We start from the raw sequence: 20,497 nt of genomic DNA, 5'->3' as shown, positions 1-20,497 counted from the left end.
ACAGACCCATGGCACAGCTATGGGGGTCAACTTTTCCCCCAGCTATGCCAATTTTACCATGGCCCTGTGGGAGCAAAGTTACATCTGGACTAACAATAATCATGGTGCATAATATTCTATGGCTGTTACATAGATGATATTATGATAATATGGGACGACAACCCAGCATCCATATACCCCTTTGTATCATACTGTAATCAAAACGATATGGGCCTATCCTTCACATCCGTACAAGACTCAGACAAACTGGCCTATTTAAATTTGGAATTATACCACAAAGTCAATATCATCTATGCCCAGAAGTACTGCAAATCTACTCCAGGCAACTCTTACTTACACTATCACAGTTGTCACTATCCAAAATGGAAAGACAACATCCCCAAGAGTCAGTTCAACCAATTGAGGCACAATTTCTCCCATAAATCTGACTACGAAAACACAGCCACCTGAAGAAACAGAAATTTAAAGAAAAGGTCTATCCCAACACACTTGTTAAAGAAGCCTATGAGTTCTACCTCATGGGCATCCCTCTGAAAAGCTCTCTGTCTCAGTCTGAATCCTCTGCACAACAATGAGATTCATCATTTAATTCCACTCTCAATTCAGGAATATGGAACGCGTCATGCAGAAACATTGGCCCATATTGATGGAAGACCCTCACCTTCAGGACTCTATTACCACCAAACTCATAATCTCATATAGACAAGCACGTAACATAAAAAAAACTGATTGCCCCCAGCAAATACAAGTCTACGTCCACCAGGATTAGCCCTCAATTAAAATTCATCAACATCAGAGACATGTTCCAATGCCGGAAATCACATTGTCTGACTTGTAAACATGTCCAACATGGTAAAAAAGAATTTACCACACATATACACACACACACACACACACACACATATATTATAGTTTGCAATACTATCCATTTATTATTTGTTTTATTTTATATAGGACCCTAAGAGCCGGTTCACACAGGGGCGACCTGGGATCAGGCTTCAAGTAGCCCCAAAAAAGTTGCGTGGTTGAGAAAATCAATGGAAGTGAATGGAGCCGTCCTAATATACACTACTGAAGTCGCTCCGACTTCAGAAAAGGTTCCTGTACGACTTCAATCCGACTTCTAGGTGACTTGTACCCATTGATTTCAATGGAAGTTGCCTCCAAGTCAGATCACCTGTCTTAACTGAAGCAGGAAGTAAAAATAGTTTTCTAGGCAAATCCCTCCCTCCCACTGAGCTGATTATTATGTGATTGGCCACTAAATATCATTCACAACAAGGCTCCCCCATTGCCTGATGAACCCTGGAACGCAGACCCAATCTCCGCCCGCTGGGGGCTCCTGGACTGTCATCTCAGGAGCATTAAGGCTCCACAGTCATGCCGGGGGGCCCGTCCTGCCTTCTACCCAGTGGAAGAATCCACCATCCAGCCACCCGGCCAACTGCAGCAGGGAATATTACTTTTTATGAGCATGATCTACCTTCTCCTTGTGAGTTGTTAATTCTTTGATTGCCATTAAAGTACCAAACTGCTACACTTAGGCCGCGTACACACGCGGGGACTGTTCGCCCAACTTTGTCCGTCAAACAGTTTCAGCAAACAGTCCGCTCAAAATTAGCATGGACGGACATGGCCACACACGACGAACGAACAGTTTGCTGAAACCGTGCGCGATGACGTGAACGGCACGTACGACGGGACGAAAAATACGACGTCCTATACACTGCATTATAACTTTCGGCGTGTAAATCCTTTCTGAGCATGCGCGGAACTTAGTTTGACGAACAAGCCTACACACGAGGGGACTGTTCGCTGAAACAAAGTTTCAGCGGACAGTTTTTCGGAATTTCCGAAAAACCTTGTTCAGCGGACTGTTCGCTGAAACTGTCCGCTGAAAGCCCACACATGGGCGGACTGTCCGCCGAAACACTGTTCAGCGGACAAAGTTGGCCGAACAGTCCCCGCGTGTGTACGCGGCCTTAGATGTCACTGCTCTTTCTCCTCTGTGTGTCTATAGACACACAAAGCGTAGCTCAGCCCCACACTCCGCTACCTTCTCACTAGCTGTGATTGGTAGCAGCAGGATCCAATTGCTCTTGCTGCTGTGTCTGAGCCAATGTGGAGGGAGAGAGCCAAGAGAGCCGTTGCTCTCGTGCATTTTGCTGGATGGGGATCGGGCTCAGTATAAAAGGGGACAAGGGAGTAAAAAACCTTCTGCCCTTAGAACCACTGTTTTTAATCTGCTCTGGTCCAGTCATGTACTTCCTAAGCTCCAGCTCCACTCTGGCAGTTCCTGCAAGGGAGAGGAGGGAGCACAGGAGTGCAGGCCATGGGAGCCTATAGGTGACATCATGGCTCTGGGAATCCACAACCATTGTGGAGCGCACTCTTACATTGTGGAGTGCTCTCTTACATTGTGGAGCAGCAGGAGCATGTGACCAGAATGGAGTGGATTGAAAATAGATAAGTACACAGATGTTTTTTTTATACACATTAGGCAGAATTGGTAGGAGGAGGGGGAACATTTTGAGGAATAGTTATAGTTAGGCTTTTCTTCCACTTTAAGTTTTTATTGCTGTCTTCCCACTTCCTGTCAAGGTGACCACACAGGGAACTCTCCCTATCAGGGACAAACAATAAAAACCTAATGGAATGCCTACTCTTTTCCCACTCTGTCCAGACTTTAAAAATGTCAAGAAAAAACTTAACTACAAGCAATCAGAATTTTAACGGTACCACACAAATACTAAAATAAGTAGATTTTATTCTTACAAATGTTAAAAAACAAACAGTTGAGTTATATTAAAAATTGTAGAAATACATGTACAGTGCCTTGAAAAAGTATTCATACCCCTTGAAATTTTCCACATTTTGTCATATTACAACCAAAAACGTAAATGTATTTTATTGGGATTTTATGTGATAGACCAACACAAAGTGGTCCATAATTAAAAGGCGAAAGGAAAATGTTAAATGATTTTCAAAATTTTTACAAATAAATATCTGAATAGTGTGGCGTGCATTTGTATTCAGCCCTCCTGAGTCAATACTTTGTAGAACCGCCTTTCTCTGCAATTACAGATGCAAGTCTTTTGGGGATGTCTCTACCAGCTTCGCACATCTAGAGAGTGACATTTTTGTCCATTCTTCTTTGCAAAATAGCTTAAGCTCTGTCCAATTAGATGGAGAGCGTCTGTGAACAGCAATTTTCAAGTCTTACCACAGATTCTTAATTGGATTTAGGTCTGGACATTAACTGGGCCATTCTAACACATGAATATGCGTTAATCTAAACCATTCCATTGTAGTTCTGGTTGTATGTTTAGGGCTATTGTCCTGCTGGAATGTGCACCTCTTGCAGACTCTAACAGGTTTTATTCTAAGATTGCCCTGTATTTGGCTCCATGCATCTTACCATCAACTCTGACCAACTTCCCAGTCCCTGCTTAAAAAAAGCATCCCCAACATATGCTGCCACCACCATGTTTCACGATGGGGATGGTGTGTTCAGGGTGATGTGCAGTGTTCGTTTTCCGCCATACATAGCTTTTTGCTTTTAGGCCGAAAAATTTAATTTTGGTCTCATCTGACCAGAGCACCTTCTTCTGCATGTTTGCTGTGTCTCCCACATGGCTTCTCGCAAATTGCAAACGGTACTAGTTATGGCTTTCTTTCAACAATGGCTTTCTTCTTGCCACTCTCACTCTTCCATATGGGCCAGATTTGTGGACTGCACGACTAATAGTTGTCCTGTGGACAGATTCTCCCACCAGAGCTGTGGATCTCTGCAGCTCCTCTAGAGTTACCATGGGACACTTGGATGCTTCTCTGATTAATGCTCCCCTTGCCTAGCCTGTCAGTTTAGGTGGATGGCCATGTCTTGGTAGGTTTTCAGTTGTGCCATACTCTTTCAATTTTGGATTGAACAGTGCTCCATAAGATGTTCAAAGCTTGGGATATTTTTTTTTTATAACCTAACCCTGCTTTAAACTTCTCCACAACTTTATCCCTGACCTGGCTGGTGTGTTCCTTGGCCTTCATGATGCTGTTTCACTAAGGTTCTCTAACAAACCTTTGAGGGCTTTACAGAACAGCTGTATTTATACTGAGATTAAATTACACACAGGTGGACTACTAATTAGGTGACTTCTGAAGACAATTGGTTACATGAGATTTTAGTTAGGGGTATCGGAGTAAAGGGGGCTGAATACAAATGCACGCCACACTTTTCACATCTTTTTTTTGTAAAAAATTTTGAAAACCATTTATCATTTTCCTTTCACTTTACGTTGTGTTGGTCTATCATGTAAAATCCCAATAAAACAAAATCTATGTTTTTGGTTGTAACAAAAAAGTGGAAAATATCAAGGCATATGAATAATTTTTCAAGGCACTGTATTATACAGCTTCAATTGATTTCCATATCACATAATGCTTTACTCATCATCCATGACCCCATGATACCTACAGTATACCACCATAGAGGTTCATCTCTTGAACCTATGTCCAGTTGCCAGACCCCTGGGTCACCTAATACTGGCCTCTAATCTTTTCCTTTCATGAGGATGCAATCAGGAGTCGTATAACTTTATTACAACCTTATGTGTATGTGATTGTTATATATGTAACAGGTATGTAATGTAATTGTGGTTTCAAAATGACAGCTGTTTAAAAAAAAAATGGAACTAGATATCAATACATTTTCTCTATAATTCTACAGTTTCTTTGTGCTTGCTTTCCTGATGGAGCCGTTGACCCATGAAACGTGTTGAAGTTCCAGCAAGCAACTAATCACCTTAAGGGGTCATGGATAATGAGTAAAGCATGATGTGATATGGAAATAAATTAAAGCTGTATAATACGTGTATTTTTACAATCTTTACGATAATTCAACTGTTTTTTAACATTTGTCAGAATAAAATCTACTTGTTTTAGAATTTGTGTGGTTCCGTTAAAGTCCTGATTTTTTTGTAGTTAGTTTTTTTTCTTGATGTCTATACATAGGATATCGTACATGGACATTAAAACTGTCCAAAATTTAGAAGTGTCCCCTTATGGGTGTCCTTCCTCCTGGCTGTCTATGCATTTTCCATTTATGGATGGAGTTGGGCTTTAGAGAAGGTTCAGAACTGCCGCACTAAAGCATTATACATCCTTTCCAGGATTTGCTCCATATTAATGTTTCTGGGAAAGCGTACATTAATTAGTGAAACCTAAACACCAGAGAGGTCAGATGAGTTTTTCTGTGGAAGTCCAGATGTATTCATAAGAATTCTGAACTTCAGTCCCTGCAGAGAGAGATTAAATCAATTGTTTGTAAAGCCCTTTCTATCATTTCACTCCACTCACTGCACATGATAATAGTAAAAGCACTTAGTATTCCATCTGATCAAGGTAAATTGGACTGCATTAGGTAAATTTAATTTTCCCTACTTACACACTGGTAAACAGCGTAATACGTTCTTCAATACATAAAGACAGAATAACGTAGGCAGCGCTATGTTTTTCATTTGTTCGGCTTTACCTATGTTTATTTAGACAAAAATGGAAAATAGTTTATGTTGCTTTGAGGACTTTTTGTGATAATGAAAAAATAGTCATTGACGCTATGCTATTTAAACATGCCTATAGCGGTTACAGCAGCAATTGGAAAGCAATCGAAAGGTATGAAAAGTACTAATTTCCCATTTTAACATTGTAAAAAACAAAACAAAAAAAACTAACAGAGGAGTGTCAATTGATGGGACTTGAACGCCTGTAAAATTTGTCCGAAATGTTCATTAACGATATACATTAGCGCATGTTAAACTCTGCTTTAAAATCCAATGGTTGTGTGATATTAGCCTTAAGATCAATTTTTAAATAAATTACTGCACTGTTAACAACGAGCGAGTATAGTTTAAGAAATGGCATTGGTGAAAGGTTATTTTGGATTGTTTCAAAAACTTTTAATGGTTTTAAAAACCTGAATCCATCCTATGCATTTCGGTGGTTTTAGGGCAACTCTACACCAATACCTCTGAAGGTAGGCTGTGGTATGTGGCACCATCAGTAGCAGATCCTTAAAAATACTGTAAGTTGCGAGGTGGGGCCTCCATGGATCATACTTGTTTTTCCAGTACATCCAACAGATGCTTGATTGGATTGAGATCTGGAAAACGTGGAGGCCAAGTCAATACCTCAAACTCATTGCTATGTTCCTCAAACCATTTTTGAACCCCTTTCGGAGTGTGGCAGGGCACATTATTCTGCTGAAAGAGGCCACTGCTATCAGGGAATATTGTTTCCATGAAGTGGTGTACTTAGTCAGCAGCAATGTTTAGGTAGGTGGTACATGTCAATTAACAGCCATGTAAATAGAAGGACCCAAAATTTTTCAGCAGAACATTGCGCAAAGTATCACACGTCTTGCCTCCTTCTCATACTGCATCCTGGTGCCATCTCCTTCCCAGGTAAGCAATGCACATACACCCAGCCATCCACATGATGTAAAAAAAAAAAAAAAATCAAGATTCATCAGGCCACCTTCTTCCATTGCTCTGTGGTCCAGTTCTGATGTTCATTTGCCCATTGTAGGTGATTTATTGCTGTAGTTACGAGTCAGCATGGGCACCCTGACTGGTCGGCAGCAGCCCCATACACAACAAACTGCAATTACCATTTTTTCTGCTTTTAGCACCTCAACTTCAGGGCAGGGACAACATTTTCATTTGGTGCCTAATATAACCCACCGACTTTCATATGCCATTGTAGAGATAATAAATGCTATTCACTAAAGCAAGGTATACACGGACCAAAAATTGGCAGTACTGGACACATTTTGTTCACTGCTGTTTGTTCAACAGAACCTTCTGTCAAAAATGTCCTGCTGCAAAAACAGCATTTGATCAACGCTTGCAGCCAATGGCAGCCTGTATATTCATATAGGAATTTGGGGTGGGGGGGGGGGGGGAATACAATAGCACAGCAGGAAAGATCCCTGTATCCGCATTGCTTGTGTGGATGTGGGGTATATGAGTTTGTTTTCCTTCAAAACTCAAAGGTTTTTTTTTTTTACGAAAGGCAAATCCACTTTGCACTGCAAGTGCACTTGGAAGTGCAGTCGCTCTAAACCTAAGGGGTAGATCTGAAATGCATGGAAGCTCTGCTGATTTTAACATCCAATCATCTGCAAGCTAAAATGCTGTTTTTTATTTTCCTTGCATGTCCCCCTCGGATCTACAGTGACTTTACTTCCAAGTGCCCTTTCAGTGCAAAGTAGATTTTCCTTTAGTAAATAATCCCCAAAGTGTATACCCTACTTTAACCACTTCAGTCCTGGAAGATTTGGCTGCTCAATGACCAGGCCATTTTTTGCGATACGGCACTACATCGCTTTAACTCACAATTGTGCAGTTGTTGGACGCTGTACCCAAACAAAATTGATGTCATTTTTTAACCACAAATAGAGCTTTCTTTTGGTGGTATTTGATCGCTTCTGCAGTTTATATTTTTTGCGCTATAAACATAAGAATAGCAACAATTTTGAAAAAACACAGTGGGGGTTATTTACTAAAGGCAAATCCACTTTGCACTGAAAGAGCACTTGGAATTAAAGTTCCTGTAGATCCGAGGGGGGCATGCAAGGAAAATAAAAAACAGCATTTTAGCTTGCACATGATTGGATGATGAAATCAGCAGAGCTTCCACTTATTTCAGACCTACCCCTTAGATGTAGAGCGACTGCACTTCCAAGTGTACTTTCAGTGCACTTTCAAATGCACTTGCAGTGCAAAGTGGATTTGTCTTTCGTAAATAACCCCCAATATCTTTTACTTTTTGCTTTAATAAACATCCCACATTTTTTATAAAAAAAAAACTTTTTTCCTCAGTTTAGGCCAATATCTATTCTTCTACATATTTTTGCGATATTGTGGCAGACAAATTAGACACTTAACACATTAACACATTTTTGGGACCATTGACAATTATACAGTGATCATTGCTATAAAAATGTACTGATTACTGTATAAATGTCACTGGCAGGGAAGCAGTTGACACTAGGGGGCAATCAAGGGATTAACTGTGTTCCCTGACTGTGTGTTCTAACTGTAGGGGGGGGGGGTGGGACTGTCTAGGAGGAGAGAGAGATCGGTGTTCATACTTAGTATGAACACACGATCTGTCTCTACTCCTCTGAAAGAACTGGGATTTTTGTGCTTACACACACAGATCTCAGTTTTCGCTCTGTCACGAGCGATCACGGGTGCCCGGGGCAGTCATCGTGTGCCCCTAGTGTCCAAAAAGTGAAGCAACGTCATTTCGCCCAGCCACGGCATTCTGCCACAGTAAAACTGCGGCGGCTGGTTGGCAAACACTTAAGTCAGTGGTCATAAAGTTGTGGCTTATTGGTGTATGTCAAGGTGCATACTGTATGTATCGGGTGAACATAATTAAACTATTGCTAAAACTCAAATATTTGGTGTAGCTTCTACTATTTTTCTTTTGGACATGTCCAGAGCAAGCATGCTAATCTGACGGCGTACATGAGAATTCCTTACTATATGTATAGATGAGTGCTGCACTCAAAAGGCTTAAAGGGTAACTTCAATTTTGTGGAGAAAAAATAGCAAATAAAAAATAAAAAAGAATATAGCCTATACAATTGCGAACAAAAGTCATATTGTTTCAATTTGAAGCTCTGTAATTTTCTGTTAAATGCAATGCAATATGGCTACCTGGAGGTGTTCTGTACACAGAATGTTCACAGAACTTCCCTCCAGAAACATAATTTCCTGCTTGTTAAATTTTTGGTGAGTAAAGCCTGGTACACACAATGAGATTATCAGGCAAATGATTGTTCTTTTTTTTTTTTTTTTTGCACGCTAGACTCCATATCGAAAAGGAATAGGTAAGTACGAAAATTCTCCTAAGACAGCAAAAAAAATTCAAAAGTGATGTAGTGTATTTGTATTGTATTTTCAGATCAAAACTGTGCTGAATAAATGAAAATCGTACGATCTGGTATCGTACAACATTTTTTTTGTGGTTATCCCTTCGGAAAATTTTGGTTGAAAGCTTTGTACTAACGATCAGATTATCGTACAATCTCTTCGAAAGTGGTATTTTTTGTACGATATTCTGATCGTGTGCTATACTAACAAAAGGAAATCACATCTAAAGGGATGCAGACCCTGCAGTTTTTTTCATCAGAGCCCTGCAGGCGCAGCAGCTGATTGCTAGATATGAAATCACTCCCATTAGATGCACATGGAAAAGTTAGGCATCTTCAACAAAGTTTGTTAAAGTGGAAGTAAACTCCCCTATCGTTTTCAGCCAAGGAAGCTGCCATCTTTGCCTCTGTTTAATCTTCAACTGCTATGGTGCTGCACATGTGATTCGTTATGACACCAGCCATTGGATGGTTTGATAGTTTGGCTGAGAGCACAGCCAATGTGCAGTTAGCATTCCCGGCATGCCTTTTTTTTTAACTGTTTAAATCAATGGGTTTACTTCCACTTTAAGATCCTTGCAATGTCCATAGATCCCCCAGAGGGGAATATTTTGTTTACAACAAAAGTGGAGTTACTTTTTAATGAACGCTCAGTTCAATAAAATAGCACAACATATATTAAAAAGTATAAATTTGCATACATAAATATGTGAATATTAAAGCAAACACAGAAATATATTTATGAGTTCCATAAATCAAAAGTGAAATACGCAGTGCACTATGATAACTGAATGGTGTAAAATCAAGAGTCAAGTCTTGTGCAAAAAAAGTCGAAGGAATCCAAAACTCCATGTGATAGTACACTCCTAGGTGAATAACCACCACCGTCCTTTAAGGGTACATGCTCACCTTGAAGTTTGACCCTCATTACAAAAGTCTAAGTAAGGTGCTTAGTAATGGACACAGAAATGGCAACCCTCCAGTCTGCCTCAGCCAACATGTGTTAGCAGCATGACTCCATTAAGCTTACAAGGAACAGCTTCAATTATTATCCAGCAAGGCAAAGCCTTCCAGGGAGAAACGCCCAATGATACTGCTCAAAAAAACAGACAAAAAAAACCTGTAGTGCTCACTGGATAAAACTAATTTATGCAAACATAATAAAGTGCACTTAAATTTTAAAATACAGAAACCCGCTTTCATAATTTACTGACATAAGGCAGATGAACAGCGCTGTCTGGGAGAAGTGCAAGGCGAAATCACTAAACAAGGATGACATTCAGAGTAAAATCTTGGAAGAAAAATTTCTTGACAAAGAATTTCCAGCTGCTATTGTGCAAACAGCTTATTCTCACTACAGAGATACACCTATCCAACCACATCCTCTCACCCATGCCGACAACAATAAGGAGGATTTGCTATTACCCAAATTCTACTCTCTTCACAGACAGATGGAGGGTATCGTGCGGAAGCATTGGCCTTTGCTGCTTCAGGACGAGCACCTTCTTCCTGTCCTATCTAATAAGCCCAAATTTGCTTATAGAAAGGCCCCTAATATTAAAAGTAAGGTGGCACCTAGTAAACTTAAGGGTAAGCCATTACCCCCAGGTTTTTCTCTTCTAACCTTTCTAGCCATCTCAGGCATGTATCAATGCCACAAGCCGCTATGTAAGACCTGTCGGTTTGTTAAACATAGCCAGAAGGATTTTTGTGTGAAAGGTAAAACATACTCTATCAAGGGCTTCCACACATGCTTCTCTGACCATGTAGCCTATTGTTTGACATGCCCATGCGGCCTTTTTTATGTTGGGCAAACTATCAGACCATTACGTAAGCAATTTGGCGAACATCGCCATTTCATTACTGATGGATTAGACACTCATAGTGTCCCCAGGCACTACCTCGAATACCACAACAAATCCACTGATGGTCTAATGGTTTGGGTTATTGAGGCAATGCCTAGAGACCTCCCCGCAGTTGAGCGTTTCCGAAAGCTTTGCCACAGAGAGATGTATTGGATTTTCTCTTTGAATGTATTGCCCACTGGAGGGTTAAATGAGGATTTTGAAATCAGTGCCATACTTTAGAATTTCATTCACCATTTCACCCTAATTTTCATATGTATGTTCATTATACAGTGTCCATATTCCCCTTAGGTATGTCCTCCATTGGGCAATTGTATTCTGTTTCTCCTATAGGATGTGTATGTGTGTGTGTGTGTGTGTGTGTGTGTGTGTGTGTGTGTGTATGCGTGTGCGCATAGTGATTCATCCAATGGACGTTTGTGTTTTCTATATATCTAATTATCAGGTTTTTTGCATCAATGCATTTTTTTGCATCTATGCATTTATTTTGTTTTTTGTTTTTTTCCATCTATGCGTTTTTTTGCATCTATGCATTTTTCTTTTTTTTTTACGTCCGTTGTCATTGTTTCTCGTGCGCGCATGCATGCACACACATGTATACTTATGTACTTTATGATGTCAACTTTATATGAATTTGACATAAAACACACATATATATATATTTAGCATTGAATATCTTAGCATTTTATATGTAATATGACTGAAATATTCCATCAACTCCCCTATAGTGGCATCTGCTATTGAGGAGCAATGTACAGTTTGACCATTTTGTTCTATTTTATATTTTTCCATTGATTTTAAGTTCCTGTTCTTATATGTACTTTTGTAACGTCCTGCTGTATTTGTCTTGCCATCTTTCGTGTGTGGGCTGTATCTCGCGCTGTCTTTATGTTTACTGTGCAGTTCTATGCCCATGGATCATACTACTTCCTGGGCTGCAGCAGCATTGTTTTTCTTCCCTCATCACCGCCCATAGCCCCACCTACAGCTCCGCCTATAGACTATAAGAAGACTATAAGAAGCTAAGCTTCTACAAACCTGTTGTCATTGGCTTTAAGAAGGAACCAATCAGTAGTTCCGAAATGCATCCCATTTTGATGACATATTTCCTGTTTGCGGTCCATGCTGGTTGTCGTCCCCTCCCGCTGATGCCATTTCCGGGATTCATGCTCCACGATGACTCACACGGCGCAATTACTTCACCAGTGTTCCCAGAGCCTGGGGTGTTTACCTGCTGGTTATCTTGGGACCTTCTGCTGCTGCATATCATTATCCCTGGAAAGCTGTGATGATACACTGGGACCTCCTGATGACGGATCACCTGCTTCATACATCCATGTTATGCCTCTTCTTATCCTTGATTCTGTAAGTGTTTTTAATCTTGTTTGGGGATATTAAAAGTTTTAATTCTGCACTTAGAGGTGCCTTTTTTCTTTCATCTGTGAAAGAGAAAGAAGTTCCTCCTCCGCTCTGAATGCTGGGGCCTCGTCTCTGCCTCCTTACATGACGTTACTGGTTGCTAGAGAGAAAATTCAACCTTGCTAATCAATAATCACATAGTTACAAAAGTTACAAAAGAGGAGGCATTTCGGGTCACATGCCTGTTAAAGGGGTCCTGTGTGGCTTTGAAACATTGCCTCTTTTGTAACTATGTGATCATTGATTAAAATGTTGGACTCAGTTTTAGAGATTCTGGTGTGCTGGTGACATTTTCTCTCTATGGCTGTATGCGGTTCCAGCCGATGGTCACTTCAGCACCCAATTGAAATTACAGCCATTTATTATTATTATTATTATTATTATTATTATCAACAGTTTGCGCAGCGCTTTACAATATGAGGGCAGACAGTACACTTACAATACAAATCAATACAGGAGGGATCAGAGGGCCCTGCTCGTTAGAGCTTACATTTATGCAGGAATGTGTGCGTTGGGAATATTGCATTGGAGTTACTGGTTGCTAAACGCCAGGCAGCAGTTGAGTTTAGCAACCAGTGCAGCAAGCAGCAGAGAGAAACCAACAGATGGTGCAATAAGAGTCTAGGGAGTCAGGGCGGCGCCGCTGCTGTTGAATGTAACAGTAAGTGACTGCCACAGCTTCAGCGCCCCCCCCCCCCCTTTGCGGCAGCTTGCGGTACCTGGGCGCGGTGCACCCTGGGCACCTGCTTGGGTTTGGCCCTGAGTGTCCGTATGCAGGCACCTTGCTCCTGGGGCTTCCCCCCCCATGTGGACGCCCATGGATGTACACTGATGTAAACTGAATTGAACTGAAGACAAATATTCTGCTTTCTTGTACTTTTTTCATCAGTTTTCTAGACAGAACTGTCTTTTGTGTAAAAGGATTCTAAGGCTTTGTGCAGAGGGTAGCTGATGTCTGTACACTGTGAAGGGGCTGTTTGTTTATCCATCCCTAACTGGCAGCTGCTGCAAGCAAGCATTCATGTCTATGAGGATGCAGTAGCTGTGTGATCGCAGCCGTTCGTACTAAGGCATTCAGGTACCATTGAGCGGCCCCCAAATGCACAGTCTGCGTTCAAAGCAGCTTTTCCACATTGTCAACCCCTGTCACATTAGGACAAGCTGCTGTGACCATGCAGCTGCTGCATGCTCATAGACATGAATAGACTGCTTGCATGCAGCACCTGCTGGCTAGGGGTGATTGAACAAATGGCCTGTTCACTGTGTATGGGCTCAGCACCCGCCTGAACGAGGCCTAAGCCCTTGTACACACAGTCGGATATTCCGAGGGAAAATGTCCTATTGGACCGTGTTGTCGGGTAATCCGACCATGTGTGGGCTCCATCGGACTGTTTCCGTCGGAATATCCGACCGACAAAGTTTTAGAGCTGGGCTATAAAATTTTCCGACAACATGATCTGATCGGACTTTGTCCGATCATTTGTAGAGAATTCCGATTAGACAAAGTGCCGCTCATGCTCAGATCAAATTACAACACCAAAGCTATTGGCTACTAGCTGCAACGTAGTCCCGTCGCAAGGCACGAACGTCATCACGTTCCGAACAATCGGATTTTCCTACAACTTTGTCCGACCACGTGTATGCAACACCACTTTCGGACAAAATCTGTTGGAAAAAAACAGACGGATTTTGTGATCGGAATTTCCGACCGTGTGTACAAGGGCTAAGAGCTCTGCCTGATCTTCAAAAATAAATAAATATATAAGACATGGCCTCATGTTACTTATGCTTTCTGGTGATTTTTTTTTGCCTGGCTTGCTCTCCTTTAATTATCAGACAACAGCTCATTAGGCGTCTCATTAATGGTAAATACATTCTTAGGATTTTGTAAAAGTTTGGCTTAAGTAAATTAAATACAGCAGTGCCACACATTTCAACTCAAATTATATTTATGCAAATGTATTTCAAGCAGCCAACTTGCATAATCTAACAGAGCTAATAATGAATGTTAATGATTCCAAATAACCGTGCTCATAGTGCGTGCAAATAACATAACACCAGAGAAACTGCCGGTAATCCACTTTTCTGTTCACAGTCAAAAAACAGCTTGCTTTAATACCAAGCAAGTTAAATTGTAAGATACTTATTATGTGCTGTAAATTAGTTATACGTGGGCTGAAATTCCACAGCTGACAACAGGTAATTCTAAGATTTAAAAGTAAATTAGTCAGACATGAACATTTTTCATGTAAAGTGGTTCCGTAACACATTTGGTGTAGGGTCCCCCCAGCCTCCCAGCCAGTCTTGTACTCTCCTGTCCCTGAACCAAGGAGATATCAGCTATGCAGCTTGTCTGTACAGCACAGCTGGTTGTCAAAATCGTCAAGGACTATGGAGAGCTTATTCTCCTTGCTGGTACATGCTGCAAAAGGAGAGTACAGAACAAAGGTGTGTGCCGAGCCAGTAGAACCTCGGCAAGCTGCACAGCCAAGATCTTGCTGGATTGGGAACAGGTGTGTAGGCAGGTAGTAGGGTTCGGGTTAACTGTAATTCCGTTTTTTTCTCGTGGGTTTTGCTGAGTTCGACCCCTGGTTTTGTGTCATATAAAAGGGACAGAGGTCCAGAACCAGAGGGTGATGATGCAGGGTAAAAAGAGAAGAAGAAAATTAGTTTAGGCCTGGTTCACCTTGCCAGGCTCAAATTATGCAGTTACCGGAGTCTGGATGGCCAGTATCATGCCTCAGTCAGAGCTAAGTTTCAGACATGGTCTCAGACAGTATTGGACTTTTGCTCGAACAGGTATGCCAGGGCAGCTACAAGCCTGAAGTTAGGGACTATCGATTGTCTATGTCATTCTTCAAGTAAAATGTTTGAAACTTATCCTGATAGGGGACGTATATAGCAACCAACCAATATGGCCAGCCACCATCTACCGTGGAAATCCAAAACGATCCAAATGTATCTAGTCCCTGATCTCAAGAACCACTCCACCATAGGCCGACTGTGCAGCCACTTAATTGGGCAATGGACCAGCTGGTTTTACCTCTGACAGCTCCCCACTGGCTCCTGTATTAGACAACCCAGAGTTCCCACCGGACTTCTCTGACACTTCATGCAGCTCCTACAATTGGGAACTTATAGACTCCAAAGACATGCTGGTAGGTTAATTGGCTTCTGCCCAAAATTAACCCTAGTATATGAATGGTGACCTTGGACTGTGGGGTCCTTGAGGGTAGGAACCGATGTGAGTGTGCAATGTACAGGGATAGGGACAATTGTATACACTCACTCAGGTTGAACTGGATGGACTAGTGTCTTTATTCAACCTTGCTAACTATGTAACTATGTAACTTAGGGATTTTATATGTGAGCCTCCTCTGGAACCAGCCTATGCTCTACAGCACATTTGTCACATTTGTTTTCTAATGGGGATTTTCCTATCCCTTGAAATTGCCCTTTGAACATATCTGCCTCACCTCTGGTCCATCCTCCCTTACAGTCTTTGCCTCTTACAAGCTGCTAAAGCAGCCATCTTTGTGCTCCCACTCCTGCCTAAATGGGAATGAGATCTCGCAACTACATTTATTGATACTGAAAGAAATGATATGCTCTATTTTGTTTAATATTCCTCTATGGCGAACAAATATCAGGAATTGGGATTCAAAGTTCTAACCAGTTGGTATAAAATGCAGAGGGCCTTACATAGAATGTTTCCTCAGAATGTTACCTGTAGAATGACACACTAGGACACCCTTCTCCTCCCTCACCTCCCCTGTTCCCCTCAACCCCTTTCTTACCTCCCTCCACTCCCATTTTTGTTCTTCTATCCTTTATCTTTTTTTCCCTGGTAGCCATTCTTTTAGGTCATCCCTTCTTGACCCCAATCCTTAAAGTAATTGTAAAGGTTAATGTTTTTGTTTTTTTAAAAGAACAAACATGTTATACTTACCTCCTCTGTGCAAGGGTGTTGCACAGAGCGGCCCAGATCCTCCTTTTCTGGGGTCCCCCGGTGGCGCTCCTGACTCCTCCGAGTGCCTCCACAGAGAGCCTCATTCCATGGGGGCACTTGTGCGGGCATGCTCCAGAGTTCTGCTGCTGCCTCCATTGACACAGACAGCAGGACTCGGTCCGCCCGGCTTCTGTGTCACTGGATTTGATTGACAATCTATCCAAAGAGGACCCAAGACAGCGGCTGGAGCTGCTGGATTTGTTCTCATTGCTGGAAACATCGGGCTCAGGTAAGTAAAAGGGGAGCTCTGGGGGGGCAGCTGCACCACAGAAGGTTTTTTTAACTTAACGCATTCTGCATTAAGGTGAAAAAACTTCTGTAGTGCTGCAGCCCCCCCATTTTATTTACCTGTGCGCTGTCATCTTCCAGCCAGGAATGAGCACACCGTCTGTACCTAGTGTCCCATGTCCTGATTGGATAGATTGATAGCAGTGCAGCCATTGGCTCCCGCTGCTGTCAATCAAATCCAATGACGTGGTGGTGCCAAGTCCTGCATTCTGTGTGAATGGACACAGATGCGGGACTTGGGAGCGCACCTGCATGGGTGTCCACCAAGGAGAGAGCTTTTCCAATGTGGACACTCGATGCGGTAAGGAGCCACCAGCGCCCCTGAGGGACCCCAGAGGAGGCAGATCGGGGCCACTCTGTGCAAAATGAACTGCACAGTGGAGGTAAGTATGACATGTTTGTTATTTTTTTATGCAAGAGTTTACAACCCCTTTAAGGTGAAAAACCACGAGACTTTAAAACTCCTTTAAGATATAGACAAGGTGAGGACACACCACCTACAAGCCTCTCTATTATATCCACTGGGTAATGGCAGATGTGCTACGTCTTCTTGAATTTTTAAGTTAATGGTAATGTAACTATTACTTTGTCCTTCTGAAAAAGATACAAATAAAGACAAGGAAAAAACAGTACCCTTCACTGGAAACACCTAATCTCAGTAATTTGGAGGAGAATCCTCATACTTTTGGCCTAGATAGTAGGTATGATGGTAAACTGTCTGCAAACTTTTGGCCATATAGTTTGACCAACTGAGCACAAGAGGGATACAGGCATCAATATACTATACAGCCTATGGCATAGGTTTCCAAAGGGAAATCTCCCCTGCCACTAAATTTGGTACCTTTCTCAAATCTTCACAGCTAAAGAAAATGGCTGTTGTATGGGACACAACATCAGTCAAACCAGCAACAACTGACTAATATCTGAAGATCTTTCTGTATAATGGTCCAATAAAATACAACCTGAAAGATTTTAAGGTCAGCATACAGCAACTCAGAGCATTGGTGTAAACTGGCACCATTGCAAGCAATAGCTTTTTTCAGACCCTTGCATTTTGGACAGATTGAACAATGCAGCCCAGCACTTGTTCTGTAGACGAGCTTTTAAACCAAAATGTTGTTTTTTGATTCCAATATATACACCAGGGGGAGGAAGGATTAATTGCACCCAGGCCACTGTTTCAGAACAATTGCTTTCCGTATAATTATGCATTCTTTTTCTATTTTGAAATAAATGTGCTCTATAAAAGCAAAGACAATTGTAAAAAAAAACATAAAGTCCCACCTGCGCAAAGCAATGCTACTTAAACAAATTTGATTTTCCAGTTTATTAGGCTTTCAATTACAAATGTTTCTTATGTTTAGATAGAGATTTATAATGCTGAGCTTGTACCGATGATATCCAGAATAAAAAAATAAAAAAAGGCCAACACAAGCCGTATTATCATAATGACTTCAGAAAACTCTTTATTCGTTTTTATCTGTTCCCTGCCTCTAAGGGAACCAAATGTTCTTTCAGCTGATGACAGCAAACTGTTTATTAAATTGGGAAATAAACAATAACAGGTCCCTAATAAATGCCAGTTATCTGCAATAGAAGGGGTAGTACATTCATCTCTCTGGTGGCTCGTGGCTCCTACTTTCCCTGTGTTCCAGTGCTGCAGCCACAGTCAGGGGGTACAGGGGGTCCCCGACTTAAGAACGCTTGACTTACGAACCACTCCTACTTAGGAACAGATTTATGCGAGGACCCTCTGCCGTTCTGCGTGGACCATATGCCGTTCTGCGCATGCGCAGCCAGACGGAGCCTTGGAAAATATCGGAAATGTCCTTAATTTGCCACGCATGCGCCGAACGGCATTTGACGGAACATCAGAAATGTCCGTAATTGACGTTCTGCGCATGCGTGGCCGACTTACGAACATTTCTGGATTACAAACAGGAGGAAAGTCCCTAATGGGTTTGTAACCCAGGGACCCCCTGTATTGGCTGCCCGTGTCCCCTGTTGCATGTCATGGTTTCTTCCTCAAACTCCTATGTAATGTCTAAGGCCGCGTACACACGGGCGGACTATCCGTCCAACTAAGTCCGTCAGACAATCCGACAGACAGTCCGTCCTACTTTTGAATGAACGGACTTGACCACACACGACGAACAGACAGTCCGCTGAAAGCTTGCGCGATGACGTGTACGGCACGTACGACGGGACTAGAAATACGACGTCCAATACACTGCAATGCAACCTTCGGCCGTGTAAATCCTTTCTGAGCATGCGCCATACTTAGTCCGTCGAACTAGCCTACTCACGAGCGGACTGTCCGCTGAAACCAAGTTTGGACGGACAATATTACGGAAATTCCGAAAGACTTAGTCCGCCAGACTGTCCGCTGAAAAAGTCAGCTGAAGCCCACACACGAGCGGATTGTCCGCTGAAACACGTTTCAGCGGACCAAGTCCGTCAGACAGTCCGCCCGTGTGTACGCGGCCTAAGGCCGCGTACACACGGGCGGACTGTTCGCCCAACTTTGTCCTGACGCTGAACAGTGTTTGGGCGGACAGTCCGCTCGTGTGTGGGCTTTCAGCGGACAGTTTCAGCGGACAGTTGGACGGACAAGGTTTTTCGGAAATTCCTAAAAACTGTCCGCTGAAACCTTGTTTGAGCGAACAGTCCACCCGTGTGTAGGCTTGTTCGTCAAACAAAGTTGCGCGCATGCTCAGAAAGGATTTTCACGCCGAAAGCTATAATGCAGTGTATAGGACGTCGTATTTTTCGTCCCGTCGTACGTGCCGTTCACGTCATCGCGCACGGTTTCAGCAAACTGTTCGTCCGTCGTGTGTGGCCATGTCCGTCCATGCTAAGTTTGAGCGGACTGTTTGCCGAAACTGTTGGACGGACAAAGTTGGGCGAACAGTCCGCGCGTGTGTACGCGGCCTAAGACCTGCAGTGATCCTGGGGTCAGAGAATTTGAATGGGTTGTCCTACGAGTGACAAATCTGGCAAAGTAACTCATAGTTATTAAACTTATAGGAAGAGAAGGGAAGAAAGCGTCAAATCGGCATAGTGTAGCCCAATTTATTAAGTAAAATACCATATAAAACAAATAGAACTCACAAGCGGGTGAGGGGGAGAGAGAGAGGATGACAGTCCACAGTGGATTGTAATGAGCTGGCAGCCCTGGTGTAGATCCAGATGGACACATCGTCTTTGGGTAGACATCCGATTTCTGGATATACCACCGCGGCCACACAGGGCAGCCTGATGCCGGTCTCCCCGCACGGACTCCAGGCTCATCTTGCTCTCCACCACAGCTGGCTTTCTTCTCCACCAAGGACTACCACACAGCTCACTACAATCCACTGTGGACTGTCATCCTCTCTCTCCCCCTGACCCGCTTGTGAGTTCTTTTTTAGTTTTATACAATATTTTACTTAATAAATTGTGCTACACTATGCCGATTTGGCGCTTTCTTCCCTTCCCTACCTATTTTCAGCCCACAAATGAAAGAAACCTTGCCAGCACCACTGTGGCAGCCATTTTCAACTAATTCAAATATTTATTCCTATACCTCTGGGAAAAAGTATCTTTCAATACCTCTTTTTTACCTGGTATATGACATTTTATCACTATAGGATGGGCACAATGTTAGCGCTGTAGTGTTTTTTGGTTATTAAACTTATAGTTTATGCATTTTTTTCTGCATGTTGATGGCAAAGGGCGCGTCTGGCTCCCGCATGCCTTTTGCCAACAAAAAATTTTGCCTGACAATCAATGGCACCGCAAGTGGGACAAGTATTTTTTGCATGTCCCTGGATTGTCTTTGGGATTGATTTTTAGCTCTGAAATGCACACGAGATCCATAACTTCGCTCAAGATTGGCCTCCCCTGCACATGGACAACCTGGGTTCTGGCCATCACAGTCCGTCTCCACTCTTTATTGAAAATAGGAAAAAATCAGCCGCACACCAATTAGCTCTTATTGCA

At 42.4% G+C, this 20,497-nt stretch overlaps 1 protein-coding gene across 1 annotated transcript in view; it reads right to left on the bottom strand.

Moving 5' to 3' along the window:
• KCNK2 (potassium two pore domain channel subfamily K member 2) overlaps positions 1-20,497 on the bottom strand; it is a 201,510-nt gene that overhangs the window by 7,819 nt on the left and 173,194 nt on the right. The gene's annotated exons all lie outside the window — the stretch shown is intronic.

Source organism: Lithobates pipiens, unplaced genomic scaffold (genome assembly GCF_037356315.1).
Source record: "Lithobates pipiens isolate NorthernLeopardFrog02 unplaced genomic scaffold, aLitPip1_a1.2 Scaffold_18, whole genome shotgun sequence".
In the NCBI taxonomy this organism is placed as follows: domain Eukaryota; kingdom Metazoa; phylum Chordata; class Amphibia; order Anura; family Ranidae; genus Lithobates; species Lithobates pipiens.
This window is presented reverse-complemented; position numbering and strand designations above follow the sequence as displayed.